The sequence below is a fragment of the Mustela nigripes genome, chromosome 18 (assembly GCF_022355385.1).
Source record: "Mustela nigripes isolate SB6536 chromosome 18, MUSNIG.SB6536, whole genome shotgun sequence".
Classification (NCBI taxonomy): Eukaryota; Metazoa; Chordata; class Mammalia; order Carnivora; family Mustelidae; genus Mustela; species Mustela nigripes.
Window position 1 is genome coordinate 24,012,771 of NC_081574.1, and position 20,237 is coordinate 24,033,007.

Sequence of the window (20,237 nt, forward strand, 5' to 3'; positions counted from 1 at the left end):
CTGTAAATTTAATCTTTTAGGGTGCCGAATATTTTTGTGTTTTTATAATATTTCTGAGCTTTGGTCTAGGACACAGTTACATTATTAGGAAATGATTTAATCCTTTTGGGTCTTGCTTTCAAGATCTGTTGGGTGAGAACAGAGCAGTATTGAGTCTTGAGCTGATTGTTTCCCAATACTGAGGCAAAGCCCTTCTGAGTTCTCTCAGAAAACCATGATTATGGTTTTCTATTTTGATAGGAAATGTCAATTTTCTTATCTATGTGTGAATGCTGGATATTATTCCTTTTAGTTATTTTATTTTTATTATTTCTTTAATTTAAGTATAGTTAATACACCATGTTATATTAGTTTTAGGTGTACAATACAGTGACTCAACAATTCTATACATTACTCAGAGCTCATACTGGTAAGTATACGCTTATAAAAAATTATTTATTTATTTGAGAGAGAGAGAGAGAGAGAGTGAGAGCACAAGCAGAGGTAGGGGGACAGAGGGAACTGAGCAGGGAGTTGGACTCTGGGCTGATCCCAGCACTCTGGGATCATGACCTGCACAGAAGACAGACACTTAATGGACTGAGTCACGCAGGTGCCCCAATAAGTGTACTCTTAATCCCCTTCACCTTTTTCATCCATCTCCTCCCCTCACCTCCAGTCTGGTAATTATCTGTTTATTCTCTATAGTTAAAAGTTGTGGTTTGCGTGCGTGCGTGCGTGTGTGTGTGTGTGTGTGTGTGTTTGGTCTGTCTTTCTTCTTTGTTCATTTGTTTTGTCTCTTTATTTTTTTTTTTTTAAAGATTTTATTTATTTATTTGTAAGAGAGAGAGAGAGTGAGAGCAAGCACAGGCAGACAGAGTGGAAGGCAGAGTCAGAGGGAGAAGCAGGCTCCCTGCAGAGCAAGGAACCCGATGTGGGACTCGATCCCAGGACGCTGGGATCATGACCTGAGCCGAAGGCAGCTGCTTAACCAACTGAGCCACCCAGGCGTCCCTGTTTTGTCTCTTTAATTTGACATATGAATGAAAACACATGGCATTTGTCTTTCTCTGACTTATCCCCCCCCCCCATTATACTCTCTAGATCCATCCATATCATTGCAAATGGCAAGATTTCATTCTTTCTTATGGCCTGAATAATATTCCATCACACAGACACACACAGACACACGTACACACACACACACACACACACACACACACCCTTTGTGTCATTCAGATGGCAAGATTTCATTCTTTCTTATGGACTGAGTAATATTCCATTACACACACACATACACAAATACACACATCCCACATCTTTATCCATTCATCTATTGATGGACACGTGGGTTGCTTCCATACTTTGGGTATTATAAATAATGCGGCAGTAAATATAAGGGTGCATATATCTCTTTGACTTAGTGTTTTCATATTCTTTGGGGGAAATATCTAGTATGGTGGAATTAGTGAATCACATAGTAATTCTATTTTTAATTTTTTAAGGAAACTCCATGTTATTTTTCACAGTGGCTCTATGAGTTTCCAGTCCCACTAGCAGTGCACCAGGGTTCTTTTCTATCCACATCCTTGCCAATGCTTGTTGTTTCTAGTGTTTTTTATTTTAGCCATTCTCACAGGGGTGAAGTGGTATCATTGTGGTTTTGATTTGCATCTCCTTGATGATGGGTGATACTGAGTATCTTTTCATGTGTCTTTTGGCCATCTCTTTGTCTTTGGAGAAATGTCTGTTCATGTCTTCTACCCATTTTTAAATTTTTTAAAAATATTTTGATATTGAGTTGCATAAGTTCTTTATATATTTTGACTACTGGCCCTTTATCAGATATGTCATTTGCAGTGGATATCTTCTTCCATTCAGTAAGTTGTCTTTTAGTCTTGTTGATTATTTCCTTTGCTGTGCAGAATATTTTAATTTTTTTAAAGATTCTATTTAATTATTATTATTTTTTAATAGAGAGAGATTGAGCATGAGCCAGGGAGGGAGGAGCAGAGGGAAAAGCAGACTCTCCACTGAGCAGGGAGCTTGATGTAGGAGTCTATCTCAGGACCATGGGATCTTCTTGGCTAAAGGCAGATGCTTAACTGACTGAGCCACCCGGGTACCCAGAAGCTTTCTATTTTGATCTAGCCCCAATAGGCTATTTTTGCTTTTATTTCCCTTGCCTCAAGAGATATATCTAGAAAAATGTTGCTGTAGCTGATGTCAGAACTTACTTCCAGTGCTCTCTTCTAGGATTTTTATGGTTTCAGGTCTCACATTTAGATCTTTATTCCATTTTGAGTTTATTTTTGTGTCCTAGTTCTTTTGGGTAGTTCTTTTCTCTTAACTTCATTACATTATGCATTAATCAGTATTCTAAATACTCTAGGGGAATATGATGGTTAATTTTATGCACCATGGTATGCCCAAATAACTGGTGATACATTGTTCTGAGTGCATCTGGGGAGGGGGGGTGTTCTGGATGAGATTAACATTTGAACTGGTAGACTGAGTAAAGCAGATTTCCCTAGGTTGTGGTTTGGCCTCATCCCATCAGCTGAAGATTTGAATAGAACAAAAAGGCTGACACTCCCCCAAGTAAGAAAGAATTCTTCCTGTCTGTGAACTGGAGTGTTGGTTCTTCCTGGGTCTTTACAGCCTACAGCATTTTAATTGGAACTATTGGCTGTCCTGGTTCTCAGGACTTTGGAGTTGGACTGGAACTATCTCATCAGCTCTCTTGGGTCTCTAGCTTGCAGTTGTAGATCTTGGGACTTGTCAGCCTGTGATATGTAAGCAGATTCCTTATAACAAATATCTGTTGTCTATCTACTTATTATCTATCTGTCTATCTCTCTATCTCCTATTGATTGTGTTTCTCTAGAGAACCTGACTAATATAGGAACATATTCTCTGAGATTTTCCCTCCTTTAGCACTTCAGACACCTTGATCTCCCTAGACTCTCAGCTCCATGTCCTCAGCACTGTTGAGCTCCATCTGAGTCCAGCCTCCCTGCATCATCAATGCAAACCCTCTCACATCAGTAAGCTGGGGCAGTTGTAGGGCTCACATCATCTGTTTCTCATCTTACTGTACTTTGTTAGCTGATTCAGTGCCCTGAAAATTACTGTTTCATGGTTTTGTATCCTACATTTTGATTGTGTCAAGTGGAAGGACAAATCTACTTCATCTTATCTGGATACAGAAATTTTTGGTTAATGATCTAAATTATAGTTAGGGATCATAAAGAAATGTCCAAAGTAGTTTCTATCAAATACGGTATTTATAAAGATAGAGCTATATAGTACAATTTACAAAATTTTTTAATTCTTATTAAAAAAAGAACACTCCAAAATGTTAAAACCAAAAATGGTAAAAACTCAAATATCTCAAAATCTTTGGTCTATACAGTAACTTTTCTGAAAGGGTTTTAGACAGAGATGGACTATGGCAAGAACAATTACAGTATTTGGGACGTTAATACGCAGGTGCCTTTAGGGGAAATTGTTCCTGTTGAAGAAACAAAATCCATTGGGATGACTGGGGCAAGGAAGAATGTCTGGAAAATGCATCACAGGGGTGTTAGCCCAGCCTCTGTAAATATGTATATACTGTCCTTCAATCCTTAACTTCTAGGCAGAAAATCCCTGTGAGATTTACTAATAGGTATTTGCTTCTTAAAGCATATACATGACCACCATGTAGCTCAGTATTTGAGGTTTTTTTTTTTTTTTTTTTTTTTTTTTTTTACTTTTTCAAGTGAAGCTTTAAGAATAACTGCTGTTGACCTCTGCTCTGTGGCCTTTAATGATCCCAGACTGGTTCTATCTGTGCCCTTTACCCCATAGTTATGTGGAGATTATTAACACATGTGTATGTGAAACTAAAGCCAGACACAATCTGGTTATTTCTTAAATCCAGTTAATGGAAAAAACACTATCCGTATTCAGGTGGAAGAAAGGAAAATGATTTATGTCTTCAAGAGTCATCTTCAGATGTATTGAGGAATACTTCCACAGGGTGTTTTGAGCATTGTGAACCACCATGGCTAGGTCTACCTGACTCCATAATAGAGAATACTCTCCTGTGTTAGTCAGGGTTCTCTAGAGAAACAAAATCAATAGGAGTAGATAAATCAGCTAAATAGTGAAAATTCTGTTGTTTTTCACAGTGTAGAGTACGTGATGTTACCTGATTTTTAGATATAGCCCCAATCCCCTGTTATCTAGAATAATAGGTGCAGTGTTTCTGTTAGTATCTAAATAAATTCATATGAAATCATGAGAGTATATTGGTGAGGACTATTCACTATTTAATGCATGCTATCTAACTCAGAGATAATTAGTTCTTCCACTGGATTTGGAATTCCGTGAGGACATGGACTGCATCTTTTTTCCCTTCTGTAGTCCACTGATTGACAATAAGCATATGTACAGTGAACAAGTACATTAGTGGATTATGGGCACACCGAAGCACTGAATTAATGCTTGGAATGTTTGTTGAAAGCAAGTCACACCTAAGTGTTATTAAGGAGTAGGAGTAGGTACATAATTTGCATGACCCAGTGAAAATGAAAAAGTGAGGCACCATGTTCAAAAACTATTAAGACTTTCAAGGCAGTGACAGTAGAGTATTAAACCAAGGTCTGGGCTTTGTGTGATCATATATATTAGACATTTGTGAAGTCAACTATAGGAAGTAAAACCTAATTTTAAATGCATAGAACAAATCCAAAACAATAACACATAGGTTTTCAAATTTTCCAGAATTGGAGAATTCAGCATTTCTTCTGAAGAATAATATGCTGATTTGAAAAGAGCTTTTAATATATGTTATATGCCATTGGTCAAATTAGATTTGCTATCCTTAATTCTATCATTATGAAAAGTTAGCCGTCTGTCTTTTAAGATAAAAAAATAATGTTGGTATTGTGATAACAAGTATTGAGCTTTATATATGGAGTTGTGTTGAAGTAATATTTCATTGCTGATTGAATGTGCTGTGGATATTTGAACATCTTGAATTGGTTGCATTATTTTTATACTTTTGTTTACTGTCAAAGTTTCTGCAAAAACTTAGAGCCTTAAGCTTAAATTAAATACTGTGGTTAAGACTATTGAACAAACATACAAAACTAGGCTCCTTGAAATATCCCATATGAAAAACATTTGCTTTGGGGGAGCTGAATAATTTTCTGGGAACATAGCTTTTCTTTGTTTGATTTGTATAGTTCAGAAAGAGCATTCATATTATGGACTAATAGGGCATAAAATTTTGATTTAAAATCTCCAAAAGCCACAGTAAGCCTATCTACAAAACTGTCAAGATGCATTTTAGACTGTCCTCCTCTTTCTATTTTACTTTTTGTTTGTTTCTTTTCTTCAAAGGATTTAAATGCAATTGGGATTATAAAAATCACATTAAGATTGAAAGACTGTAGGGTAGGTTTCACCTGGGGTGCTTGTTAAGAATGCAATTTCTGGGGTTTCATTCCAGATCCATTCAATGAGACTCTGCAGGCAGGCACCTAGAATCTGCATTTTTTATGCTTTCCAGATGTTTCTTAGGCATACTAAAGTTTTAAAACTACTGCCCTCAAGTTTTAACTGCCTTTAAAAAGAACTTTTAATGGAAGCAGCCATAATTTCATAACAATATTGACTAATAGAATCTGCTTTTAATATATAATTGCGAAAGCACATAGCTGTATCGACTGAAATGACAGATGGCATTGCATTGCTGAAAAGAGGAGAGTCAAACCTCTGACCAAGTCATGTTTGAAGTTCTGCTGTAAAATTTGATGACTTTTAGCTGAATCTAAATGTCAGGCAGATTGTGTGTTTCCCACCCCTCCCCTCTGACACCATCTCACTGTCTTGAGGCTAATCTTCACTCAGGAACGGCTTATCACTGCTCCCTGAATTTCTATAGGAAGACATGGGTTACAATGTCAAGAGCTGCAGACGTCTCTCTAGGCTTTTCATCCAGTCAGTGACATAGAGCTGTATCAGTCAGAGCTCACCAAAGATTGAATTTGATCTTTCCAGGGAGGATTAAAAATATTGTTCTTGTCCCAGTTAGAACGTTGCTGCTAAGCTTCAGTATGTCAGAGGCTTTTTCATTTTCCCAGCGCCAGTGCTGTCTGAGATGGTAAGTGACAACGGTGCAGTATTTGCATTATCTTCCTTAGCTTGCACATTTTTCAACCATGTCAGAGAAGAGGTGATTTGAAGGAAAACTCACAGAGAATATAAGAAGGGCTTCTACCCTGTGCTCTGAAGGATTGCAAATAGAGCTGAAAATGCCTGAAGGAATGAGGAAAACCTTCTGTTGTATACCTGCACTGCCCCTCAGTGTGACTTGTTCACTGCTAGTTGATGCCACCCCTTTGCCTGGAAATTGGAGGCCTCAGTTATGAATTTTATAATAGCATCCCCAAAATGGGGTTTCGCATAGTAGTCAATATATGCCTCATTTAAAGATAATTCAAGGGTAAAGAAGATATGGTCCATATATACAGTGGAATATTGAGCCTCCATTAGAAAGGATGAATACCCAACTTTTGGATCCATATGGACGGGACTGGAGGAGATTATGCTGAGTGAAATTAGTCAAGCAGAGATAGTCAATTATCATATGGTTTCACTTACTTGTGGAGCATAAGGAATAACATAGAGGACATTAGAAGGAAAGGAAAGGTGAATTGGGGAAAATCCAAAGGGGAGGTGAACCATGAGAGACTGTGGACTCAGAAACAAACTGAGGGTTTTGGAGGGAAGGGGAGCAGGGGTTGTGAGCCTGGTGGTGTGTATTAAGGAGTACCTGTATTGCATGGAGCACTGTGTGTGGTGCCTAAACAATGAATCTTGGAACACTGAAAAAATAAAATTAAAAAAAAAAACAACCCAGAAAACAAAAACACAGACTTAGTCATACCAAACTAATAAACTATACTTGTAAATTAAAGAAAAAAAGAAAAAGGGTGATTCAATTATGATCATGTCATGTTTGGGAAAACACTTTGTTGAAGTGTTTGCAGACACATTGTCTCATGTGATTCTTGCCCAACTTCTGTTTGATATGCAAGGCAGGTACTATTATCTCTGGTTGGTGAGATAGGGTCTCAGAACTAATTATTAGTTGAGCCAGCATCAGGTCCCAAATTGGTGAAGCTGGTAAAAAAAGAAATCATATCTCTGGAAAGAAAGTAATTGTACATTACAAATCTGGTTCCTAAAGATAAAAAAAAAAAAAAGGTGTGATCGTTTGGCATCATCTTTGTTGCTTTTATTATCAACATGTTGTTGGCTCTGTGCAGCTCTAAGGAATAAGACATTTTAAGGGCATGGGGTGACATTCTTCCAGGATTTAAAATGTTTTGGTTATGGGTGTGTCTTGGGGTGCAGTATTTATTGTTTGCAGAATACGTGAGCAGAATTTTAATAGTATTAGACTCCAAGATACAAATTAATATGCATTTGGATTTTTAAGAATTTATCTGCTGATGTGATCAGTTAGTATCCTAATCCTCCTCGGTTTACAGTTCTGTGACCAGTGGGATTTGCCAATAGACATGAGTACTTTCCCTGTCCAGAAGAATAAATCCTACACAATAGTGTAGGATTCTGTGGTCAGAACTTATTAGACATTAAAATTCTAATACTTCATGCTTGTGACAAAGATGATAATAGAAGTTGAAAATGCCACAATATGAGTCTATCCTCATGACAAAGAGTGTAACGACAATGAGAAAAGCTGCAGAGTGAACCCATTCTCATTATGTTCTGAAGCCAAATTTCCTGACTTCAGTATGAATTGTATTGTCTGGGCTCTTTAATCAAGGATGTTCTATTTGAAGGAATATCATATCTAGCAGAAAACATAAATTCCACTTCTGAGCACCTGTTTACTAGAAGAATCTCTTTCCTCATTCAATTAACCAAACTGGAATAAAAAACACTATTTTAGAAGCCTCATTTAGAAGATAAATATTTGTGTGTGTGTTTGTGTGTGTATGTTTGTGTGTGATGATTGTCACTAATTAAAAGTTAAATGATTTAGAACATTTGAAGCAAAGTGCTCACAAGGTCCTCTCCTTAGGATATTTGCAGGGAGCCTGGGCTATATTCTCTCTGCCTAAATTATTATATTTTATTTTGTGTGTGTCATAATGCTTCTTGCTGTGCTTAGTGGAAAAGAATTTAGTAAGTGCTGAAACAAAAATATTTTTGTTAGTTGTTGTTGTTAAGACTGCTTTAGGTTTTTTAGGTTTTTCTTCCCTTTTTGAAAAAGATTTAATACTATTAATAATGCCCCCCATTGCTCTAGGCAATAGGAAAGCATATTACCCTATTTATTTTATTCTCATTGTCATTTGAAAAAGCAGACTGGTCAAATATCCCTGCAAGATAGTTGGTGTTATTTTGCAGCTACCAGCATGGCTATCTTTTCCAATTTTGAATGTGATAAAGCAACCAATGATACCCAATAGGCAATGCCAGACCATAGGTAATTCTGTCTGTCTAGCAACCTCAGAACCTGGCTCTTTGCCACACTTTTCTGGGAAGATAATGCAATTCAGAGCAGAACTTTCTTTGAAGTTGTTTTGGACGTGATGATAATGGAGGGTTACAAAGTGAGACCACTGGTATTTTAGGTACTGCAGATAGGATATTATGAAAGGAATATTTAAAATAGGCATGGCTAAGGAAACTAAATCATTTTTTTTAAAGATTTTATTTATTTATTTGACAGAGAGAGATCACAAGTAGGCAGAGAGGCAGGCAGAGAGAGAGAGAGGGGGAAGCAGGCTCCCTGCTGAGCAGAGAGCCCGATGCAGGACTCGATCCCAGGATCCTGAGATCATGACCTGAGCCGAAGGCAATGGCTTAACCCACTGAGCCACCCAGGCGCCCAGGAAACTAAATCTTAATTGGCAGTTTCAGAAATCCCATCTCATGTGTGATGCCTTTATTGACATGTTTTCCAGAATTCAAATATTTCTGCTGATTAATTCCCATGGCTTCCTTTTCTCAAACTACATGAATGTTCACGCCGGTGTATCCATACTAAAAAGTTAGCTAATGTATGTATTTGCTTATGGTACATCCAGCTCTGTATAACTTCTGTGTATGTATTTACTGAGGAGGCAGGGGATTGGAGCATGGGAAAGATAGAAAGTATTGGTTTGCTAAAGAGTAAAAGTTAGAGGGATAGGGCATTGAGACAAGATGAGTAGGATAGCACCTGTGTACCTAACAGAGAAGTGTAAACAGGGTGAGAGGAAGGGTTGTGCATTTGCATAACTTGCACAGGAATGGGGAAGGTGATGATGGAATGGGGTATGAATGTGATATTTGGGTGGAAAATAACTATTTAGAAATTGACTCATCCAGTAACTACTGATAGGATACTCTCTCTGCCATATCATTGACAAGTTACTGGATACTTGGTTCTTTTTTTTTTTTTTTCAAGATTTTATTTATTTATTTGAGTGAATGAGAGAGAACAAAAGAGAGAGAGAGAGAGTATGAGAAGGGGGAGGGTCAGATGGAGAACCAGACCCCCTACCAAGCAGGGAGCCCCATTCAGGATTCGATCCTGGGACTTGATCCTGGGACTCCAGGATCATAACCTGAGCAGAAGGCAGTCGCTTCGCCAACTGAGCCACCCAGGCACCCCAAAGATACTTGGTTCTTGAGCAAACCTGTTCCCATGGTGTGATTTTCTGAATTTTTCTGTTTATTGATCTCTAGAGTTCTAAAAGCCAAGAGAGACAGAGGTCATTGTGACATCAATATTCCTATTATAGATAAGAAAATCTTAGAAGAAAATCTTACATAGATGAATCTATATACAACAAAACTTCAACTTAAGAATTTTTGAATACTGGAATTATGTCTAAAATTAAATTTTTTAAAAAAATGTATTTACTTATTTGACAGAGAGAGAGAGATCACAAGTAGGCAGAGAGGTGGGGGGAAGCAGGCTCCCCGCTGAGCAGAGAGCCTGATGCGGGGCTCGATCCCAGGACCCTGAGATCATGACCTGAGCCAAAGGCAGAGGCTTAACACATCGAGCCACCCAGGTGCCCCTCAAATTAAATTTTAAGCTTCTTTCTTTATTCCATTTGGCTTAATATTAACCCTCTTCTATTTTTTCCCTCCTTGAAATAAAATTGGATAATAATATGTTAAAAGCATAAAATCAAGGACTATTAAGAAATCAGCTACTGTTATTTAGAGTGAAATTAAATGACTGGATGATTACTTTGTTAATTACTGGCCAATCTGTTGTGGAACCCCCAGATCCTGATTATCCATTTATACACTGTCTGGTAAATACTATAGATGTTTTGTTTTTATTCAGTGGGTGGAAGACAAGAAGAACAACATTGGGCAGAGAAGAAAGAAATGGAGGGAATAGAGTCACTATAATAAAATCACTTTATCCCATTCCCTGTGCCTCCTGAATTATTAGGGGACACTAATATACTGATATGACTGTGATAACATGGTACCCTGCATTTCCATCCAACCCTAATTATACTCTTCTATTATCACAGTCGTTAATCAGTACAAGATAGAAACACTGGAGCTCAGCAACTTTCTGTGGCTTTTAAATCTTGGGAGTTGTTCTTATTCTGATTTAATGTAAAAACCTTTATTTATCTTCAGTAGTTCTTAGTCAACCAGTGGAAAAACAGGCATTAATATGGAGAACTTAGGGAAGATATAATTGGAGATATGAGTATGCTTTTTTTAATTGAAAAATTGGAAAGTTACATCATAAATTACTAAAATCATATACAGTTTATATTGATAGATATTAGAGTAACACAAAAGTAGTAAATTGATTGATTTATTTCCGTAAGATTTAACAGTCTTGCTATACTAGTCTTTAAATTTCCAGTCCTAATTTGAAGGTAGACAAAGAGCATTTCCTTTCTTTTTTATATTTGATGGAAGTAACTTTCAAGGCCCTAAGTTTATTGGCATAATTTAATGGAAAAATTTATGCTCCAAAGCATTCATTTTTCTTCCCAAGCTTTGTGGTTTTCAGTTTCTTAACTACTGGGTGGTGTTTGGTTTACATGGCAGAACAGAATCTTCTCAACTTTTTGATTCATTTAGTAAAATATTCAATTGAGAATTAAACCAAAGTTTGAGTAAACCAAGGATATTATCCCATTGTTAGACTTTGTCCTTGGGGTTGTTGAAACACTGTTATTATCATATGTATTTATCTAAGTTGTAAGTTTAAGCTTAAGTTTTCTTTTCTTTTAAACTAATTTATTTCAAACATGATTGAGGCTGAATACAAATGAAATCATAGTTAATACAAGAGAGCTTCCTGTACATGACAACACAATACCGTTGAACTACCTGAAGACCAAATGACATACTTTGTCCCTCCACGCTCTCACCCCTACAACGCTATCTGGAAAAGAATTCCAGGAAAAGAGACATTAGCTTCAAAAGAGACATTGAAGCTAATCTTACACCAAAATATATCAGCAAATCATTATTTCTGAATTGACTTCAAAGGTTGCTAATAGGTACAAATGCAAAATTCTATATTCTAGTGGTTTAAAAACTGTTGGATTGGAAAGATGTAGGTTTGTAAAGGAATCTCAGAGTTCACCTCAAGGAGCTGCTCTAAGCCACATTTTTCTTTCTGGATACCATCCCCTAAAACTTAGAATATCTATTCTTAGCTCTAGATGAGACCCCCTCCAAGTCCTCAGTACCCTAGAAAAAGCTGGGAAGTCCTAGATCACCCAACTTTCTTTCTCTTTTGTGGACAGTTTAAGCTGAATTGTTTAAATCTAGGCCCCTATAGCTACTACTCTAGCAGATGATAATTTTTAGGAGCCCTAGAATTTACTTATTACCCAGGAGTTACTGGGGAAGACAATAACTCCCCATTATGAGTCACTAAACTTATCTCAGTCCAGAGCAGCCCCCTTAAGTGAATTCCATCATCCTCTTTCTAATGCCAAACTTCATGGAACTGGGCCAGGTGTTCTCTAACTTACCACTTAGTATGAAAATTAGCTTGAAATTATTTTGTACTCAATGACACAAAGATTTTTGTTTAAGTTACTGTTTACAGCTTTACAGATTGATAAGGAAATGCAAGATGGAATATGGTTTAGATAAGAGTCTGGTTTTTGGGCTTCATCTCTGTTGTGTGGCATAATAGGCTTTCAAGCTGGAAGTATCCTTAAATTTCAAGACTTAAAATTTTAAGACTCAATTGTCTTAAAATTGAGGAAGTTGAGACCTAGGAAATTAGGTGGCTCACACAGCTATGTTATAGCGGGTTCAATGTTCAACCCCAAGTCATCAGATGTCCCATATCAGATGAAAATCTTAAGTTTTTTTATGGATATAAAATTGGTATATAATGTTATTTTTAGCTTCAGATATAAAACAATATTTGATATATGCACACATTACAGAGTGATCACTAGAATAAGTTTACTTAATGTCTGTCATCATACAGTTGCCTCCTTTCACTCATTTTCTCACACCCCAAAACCCATCCCTTTCTGATAATTGTTAATTTGTTTTCTGTCTTTATGAGTTTTGTTTTGTTTGTACATTCATTTTTTAGATACTACCTACACATTTGTAGAATCATACATTTGTCTTTCTCTGACTTATTGGACTTAGCACGATATCCTCAAGATTCATTCACATGATTGTAAGTGGCAAGATTTCCTTTTTTATGGCTGATTAGTAATCAGCTGTGTGTGCATGTGTGTAGATGTGTGTATTGCACTTCTTTATCCATTCATCCACTGATGGATACTTAGATTGTTTTCATATCTTAGCTATTGTAAATAATGCTACAATGAACCAAGGGTGCATGTATCAATTTGAATTAATGTTTTTGTTTTCTTTGGATAAATACCTAGGAGTTGAATAGATGGATCATATAGTAGTTCTGGTTTTAATATTTGAGGAACCTCCATACTGTTTTCCACAGTGGCTGTTCCAATTTACGTTCCTACCAACAATGTGCAAGGGTTATTTTTTCTCCACATCCTTGCCAAAATTTGTTATTTATTGTCTTTTTGATAGTACCATTCTAACATGTGTGTGAGGTGATAGGTTATTGTACTTTTGATTCACATTTCCCTAATAATTAGTGTTGTTGAAATATGTTCACATACCCATTGGTCGTCTTTATGTTTTCTATGTAAAAATGTCTGTTAGATCCTCTGCTCATCTTTTAATCCATTTGGTTTTTTGCTGTTGAGTTTCTTGTGTCCTTTATATATTTTAGATATTAACTCCTTATTGGATACATGATTTGCAAATATTTTATTGCCAATGTGGTATTGATTTAATTACCATAGCTTTGTAGTTTAATTTGAAATAAGGAAAGTTGATATCTTTGGCTTTGTTCTTTTGGCTCAAGTTTGCTTCGGCTATTTGGGGTCTTTGGTTATTATTTGTTCTATTTCTTTGAAAAATGCCACTGAAATTTTATAGGGATTGAATTAAATCTGTAGATTGCTTTGGGTACTATGGATATTTTAACAGTATTATTTATTCCAATTCATGAGCATAGAGTATCTTTCCATTTATTTTTTTCTTCATTTTCTTTCATCAGTGTCTTATAGTTTTGAGTGTACAGGTCTTTCACCTTCCTGGTTAAATTTATTCCTAGGTATTTTATCCTTTTCAGTGCAATTATAAAGAGGATTGATTTCTTTCTTTTTCCAATAATTCATTATTAGTGTATAGATATGCAACATATTTCTGTATATTAGTTTTGATTTTTGCAACTTCACTGACTTCATTCATTAATTCCAACAGCCTTTTTATAGTTTTTAGGGTTTTCCTATATTGTATCATCTGCAGATGGTGATAGTTTTAATTATTATTTTTAAATTTAGATGCCTAATTCTCTTTCTTGACTAATTATTCTGACTAGGGCTTCTAATACAACATCCAGTAAAAGTAGTGAGAGTGGGCACTGTCTTGTTCCTGATTTTAGAAGGAAAACTTTCTACTTTTCACATTGAGTATGATGTCACCAGTCTGTTTGTCATATATGACCCTTATTATGTTACGGTGTATTCCCTCTATACCCACTTTTTTGAAAGTTTATCAGAAATGGATATTGGATTTTGTCAAATACCTATTTGATCATGATATATGACTCTCTTAATGTATTGTTATATTTGGTTTGCTAATATTTTTTGAGGATTTTTAGATCTGTGTTTGTTGGGGATACTGGCTTATAGTTTTCTTTTTTTGTGGTAGCATCTGGTTTTAGCATCAGGGTAATGTTGATTTCCCAAAGTGAATTTGGAAACATTTTTTTCTCTTCAGTTTTTTGGAAGAGTTTGAGAAAGATAGATATTAAATGTTCTTTGAATATTTGGTGGTACTCATCAGTGAAGCTGTTTTTTTTTTTTTTAAGATTTTATTTATTTATTTGAGAGAGAGAGACAGTGAGAGAGAGCATGAGCGAGGAGAAGGTCAGAGAGAGAAGCAGACTCCCTGTGGATCTGGGAGCCTGATGTGGGACTCGATCCCTGGACTCCAGGGTCATGACCTGAGCCGAAGGCAGTTGTCCAGCCAACTGAGCCACCCAGGCGTCCCGAAGCTGGTATTTTTGATGTCATATTTCTCATCTTTTTTTTTTTTTCTATCTTTTTTAACTGCTTATTGTAGACTGGGATTGTGTTTCAGCCTTTTGTCTGTGCTATGCCCGACATGTGGTAGCCTGCCCAGACTGTCCCTTCTGTGTACAGCACTTACCCACCAGTTTAGCAAGACTGAAGGCAGGGCCCACTTGTAGTTTTAGTGATGCTAGAGAAGAACACTGGGGACACTGCATGTCCACGGCTTTAGCAAGGCTATGTCCATACCCTACCTGTGCTAGCCAGGTAGAGAAAGAGTACAAAAATGGTGCCTGACAGCACCCCTGCCTCCAGAGAAAGTCTGATATGGTCTCTGCCTTCCAGTAGATTCTTTAAGATTAGCAAATGATTCTCCTTCACATATAATTCTAAATGGCTCCCTTTGCACCTGGGTCCCAGGGTGAGTGTATGTGTGAGCCCTTTAAAAGGAATACCTCAAATTTCCACAACCCCCAACACCCCACCCAGGTCCCCTGGACATAAGCACGACTGGTTTCCAAAACCAAACATTTTTGTGGGCTCATCTCTCCAGTGCAGGCCCCAATGGCTTGGGCACTCAATGTATGGTACAAACCCCTTATACCTCTGGGAGAGACTTCCACCTTTGAGACCCCTCCTTATTGTGTGATGTCATATGTGGGGTGGCTTTTTTTAAAAGATTTTATTTATTTATTTGAGAAGAGGAAAAGAGAAAATGAGTGGGGGGGAGGGGCAGTGGGAGAGGGACAGGCAAACTCCCCACTGAGCAGGGAGCCCAAGGATGCAGGGCTCAGTCTCGGGACCCTAAAATATGACCTGAGTTGAAGGCAAACGCTTAACCCACTGAGTCACCCAGGTGTCCTGAATGGGTGGATTTTTGGCAAGAGTGCCTCTCTGCCTCACCTACCTGTTTCACTGTGTCCCCCCTCACCCCCTTTTAATCCATGTGGCTCTTTTATTCCTTGTCATAGAGGGAGCTTTTCAGCTAGTTTTCCCTTTTTAAAGCAGCAGTTATTTCATATATCGCTATAGGTTTGGTGTGTTTGCAGGAAGAGGGGAGTTCAGGGTCTTCCTATACTGCCTTGGAGCACCTCATTATAAAGCATTTTGATAACTCAAAAAATAGTAAGACCATGTTAAGGATTTGGTTTCCACTTTGAAATGTAGACCACTTTTAACAGGGGGCACTCTAAAGGCACTTTATATGTAGTCCTCTGCCTGTCAGTGTTACTCTAAGACTCAAGTGAATTGCATTCAAGATAGTTACATTTCTTCCACAAGGCAGTTTTGTTTGGAACATAATGTAGGCCATGGTTCCATCCAGTTTTGAAGCATGCTGATTGTGGGTAGCTATATTTATTGTAACAGTTGAAAGAAGAATATCGTAAAAATAAAAGTCTCCCACAAGTAGGCCACTATTTCATCTGATTGAGAATTGTGGAAGCTGAAAGCAAAAAATAACTGAAAGCTCCCTCTAACCTTCCCTAAAAGGAGTCCTGGAGAAGAAAGAAGTCTCTGTGTGTGTGTGTGTGTGTGTGTGTGTCCAATGATTTCTAAGTAATGGCTAAATATAGATGCAATTTAGGAACATATATGAATATTCCTACTGTAATGTCCCTCTTTTTTGGCCAGGATCACACCACATTCATTTTATTCCCTGTCCTTTCCCCATGAAAGTGAGTGAAAAGACGACCTGTCCGTATTTTGTGCTTATTTCAAAATACATGTACCTTTTTATTTTCTATTTTCAAGACTGTGTTATTATGTAAGAGTCAGTGTGCAGATGTGGAAAGAAAATATATCGCATCCTGATATATTTGTCTGCAGCTTTTGACTGTAGTGAAACGTGAAGTTAGTCTCAAATTTTAATGTTCAGAAAGATCATCTGGGGCTTGTTAAAAGCACATTCCCAGACCTGGTTTTCTGAGGCTTCTTCTGGAAATGCCCCAGTTGATAACACCCATGGTTCCTGGACATTTTGAAGAGTTCTAAGAGTCTGAGTGCCCCTAGAAAGGTGGGGTGTTGCTGGAGGTGGTTTCATAATTCTTCATTTGCCTCATCATAGTGTACTCAGTGACTTAGAATTTCATATCCATCCAGGTTTTTTTTTTTTTTGTGGTTTTTCTTTTTTTTAATTTGATGTTAAATCCTTGTGGTTGAATCTTTAAAATCTGACTGGAAAAAATGCAAATATATTGAGCACTCCCATGTCAAATGAGAAAATTTCTTGGCAACTGAGAAGGAGATCCAGAGTTTAATTTTTTCTCCTGCTCTGTTAACTGTTGAAGATGCATGGTTGCTGCTGGCAGTGCTGCTTGAGGTGAAGAGAGGAGGGAGGAATACCTTTTTCCTCCCTTTCTCCTGCAGTTCAGTCTCCTGCCTGGGCTTTCCATTTCCTGAACACCAGTCAGAAGCCAAAGCTTCTGAGCCAGCTGAGCCCAGGAAACACAGCTAAAAGCAGTCATATTCTGGGCTACGGAGCAGAGGAAGGGAAGGGAGAGGCACAATTTAATCTGAGGGCAAACAGACTAGGACTTGGGGAGACACCTTGGCCTGGTAGAGAATCAGGGGAGGACATTACCTAGGATGAGTATAGGGAGAAGAGAAACAAATGCCAAGGGACCTAAAGGTCCATTCGAAGCAGAAGAGCTCAGCACCATTCTCGGTGTCAAAGCTAGGATAATCAGAACACTTTCTATTGAGAGAGTCTAGGTTTATCAGAAGAAAAGGGACGTTTCTTTCTTTTTTTATTATTTTTAAAAATATTTTATTTATTGATTTGGCAGACAGAGATCAAAAGTAGGCAGAGAGGCAGGCAGAGAGAGGAGGAAGCAGGCTCCCCGCTGAGCAGAGAGCCCGACACGGGGCTCCATGCCAGGACCCTGAGATCATGACCTGAGCTGAAGGCAGAGGCTTTAACCCACTGAGCCACCCAGGTGCCCCGAAAAGGGACTTTTCTGCTGGGTGGTCTTCTCATTTCACCCTAGTAGCAAGACAGGAATTGCTAAGTAGAAATACCTCCAGCTCACATACCAAAGGGTTGATGCCTCAGCAGAACAGTGCCTGTGCACTTGCCCTCTTCCCTGTTTCCAGTTTCTGTCTGGGGTCTGTTTGGAATGTCTTGTAGCTCTCCCGGACAGTGCAATTGGAATGCAACAGAAGGTTGTGATTGGATCCCATGACGAAGTTAACACATAAGGAACGACCAATTATATTAACTGAATTAAAATAAAATTAGAGCAGATGTGCCTTTGCAAATGTTTATTTTACAGAGACATAAACTCACTTCACATTCTCAGACTTCCCTCTGGACAGTTAAGATTGTGGATTTGGAGTCGGGTGATGACTAAATAATTTGAATTGTTTCTTTCAAGGTACAAAGCTCTTCAAGAGCTAGGATGTAATGAAGTTTGTGATGTGAGTGAGCATAAAACTAAGGGACTATTATAAAAGTCATAATCCGCATGGGACTCCATAAATTCACACCATGGAGAGTTGTCTAAAGGGATTTGCACTACTCTGTTCAACATAGACTTGAAAGGCTTCTTGCTCAGTCTCCACTCAGCAGCCAGTCCAGAGGCCCTATGTGCAGAACACAGGCTACATGCAGAACACAGACACCTGGACACCCACTTTTCCAGGAACACTGAGCAATTTTGATGTGGCAATTAAGACCTGGGCCGTGTAATAATTTCTTATGGTGAACTTGAGTTTAGCTTCATATCTTGCTGAACTAGTTCTTTTGTTTCAGACACATGTAACCTTTTCCTTTGCTTCCCGACTAAGGACACCTGTGAGGTGTTCCAGCTAACTTTTGTAGATACATCATTGGTTTCTTGGCAGTCTTGTTTTTAAAGATCTACACATTGCTTCCCTAGTTCAATCCATCACTTTTCACTTGAAAAGGTCATGGTTTGCTCATCAGGGAACTTCGGAGAAATCCTTGGCTATGATTTATCTTATGTTACATGCCCTGATAGAGATTCTCAGGAAGCAAGGCCCATTAGTTCCTTGTAAGGTCATTCCCCTAAAGTCCAGTGCAAAATGAATACCAATTGTGCGTGCATGAGATTGAAGCATTCTCTTGGATCATTTAAAGGGAATCAAGAGAATGAGTGGTTTCTGTGTTGTGAGTGACTCATATGGGTTAGACGGGTGATGTATGGGACAGAGTCTCCCCTTGGAGGTGCTAAAATGTCAATGATAGCACTTATTTTTAAATCTCCTCCAATATTTAGTATAAAGATAAACATGCCCTAAAACATTTAATATTTAATTTTCTGATATTCATAATCTATAGTTATTTAAAAACCCTTTGGTATATTATAAACAAATACTTGCCCTTTGCCTCCCTAAACTTCTCAGGGACATTAATCATTACTGATGGGAGAAATTAAAGCAAGCCTATTTATTCTATTTTTAAATCACAGTATTTGAAAATAATAAGCCACGAATTTCCAATTATATCAGCAGTATTTAACACTGAACTGTGTTTAGTGGAATGGCTTGGCAGTTTGAGAGAAACTTCACTATGAAGTCAAATAACCTGTTGTAATAACTGGGAAGACATTTTGAGTGAGACCAGTTTTGGTTATATGATGTCTCCACTGTAAGGGCCAAATCAGATATATAGAAAGCATTTATGATACACATTTAATTGTAAAATCTCATTGTTTTCCCGTTCTATAATCGAAACCATGGGCAAGTGGGTATTTGCTGTTCTCTCTAAATATATTCTCACCTCAATATTAGTTTATTAATTAATTTATTCAAGAAGAACTGTGTAAAAGATCCTATTTGACTGCTGGGAATGTAACAGCAAATGAGATAGAAAGTCCTAGCCCCAGGGGCGCCTGGGTGGCTCAGTGGGTTAAGCCGCTACCTTTGGCTCAGGTCATGATCTCAGGGTCCTGGGATGGAGTCCCGCATCGGGCTCTCTGCTCGGCAGGGAGCCTGCTTCCTCCTCTCTCTCTCTGCCTGCCTCTCTGCCTGCTTGTGATCTCTGTCTGTCAAATAAATAAATAAAATCTTTAGAAAAAAGAAAGAAAGAAAGAAAGTCCTAGCCCCAGAGTTCCCCTGTGTAGTGAGTCTCCTAGCTTTAAGTTCTGCTGATAGATGGAAACATTTGGTTGACTACAGAGGAAAAGTTTTTAAGGGGCAGAAGGTAACAGTATAAAATCAAGTTCAGGTGTGTTTGGTACACCTGAGTACATTCCTGCTCTGGTCTTGTGTCCCGAGTCGTTTTTTTATTTGCACAGAGAGATTTATCCTGCTCTCTACACACTCTGTCCCCAAAGCCCACTTGAAACAGGGTGTGAGGTTGTGAGGCTTAGAGCCCTTCACTTGATCTCAAATCTGTAGTAAGGGCACCAACAGAGAGACTGAAACTAGAACCTGAGCTTGACGATTGGGCTGGAACCATCTGTGTTAATAAGCCACATAAATTATACTGAAAAGCTGGGCACAGAAATGGAAGGGAATGGGGTTACGGGGTCACTAGGCCTGATAAGGGATCTGGACCTCATGTGGTCAGTGTCTTTGGGATGCTTATGCGGGCCTCACTCATGCATTAGGAACACCCATTACCCCTGTTTACTGTGCAAACCAGAGCCT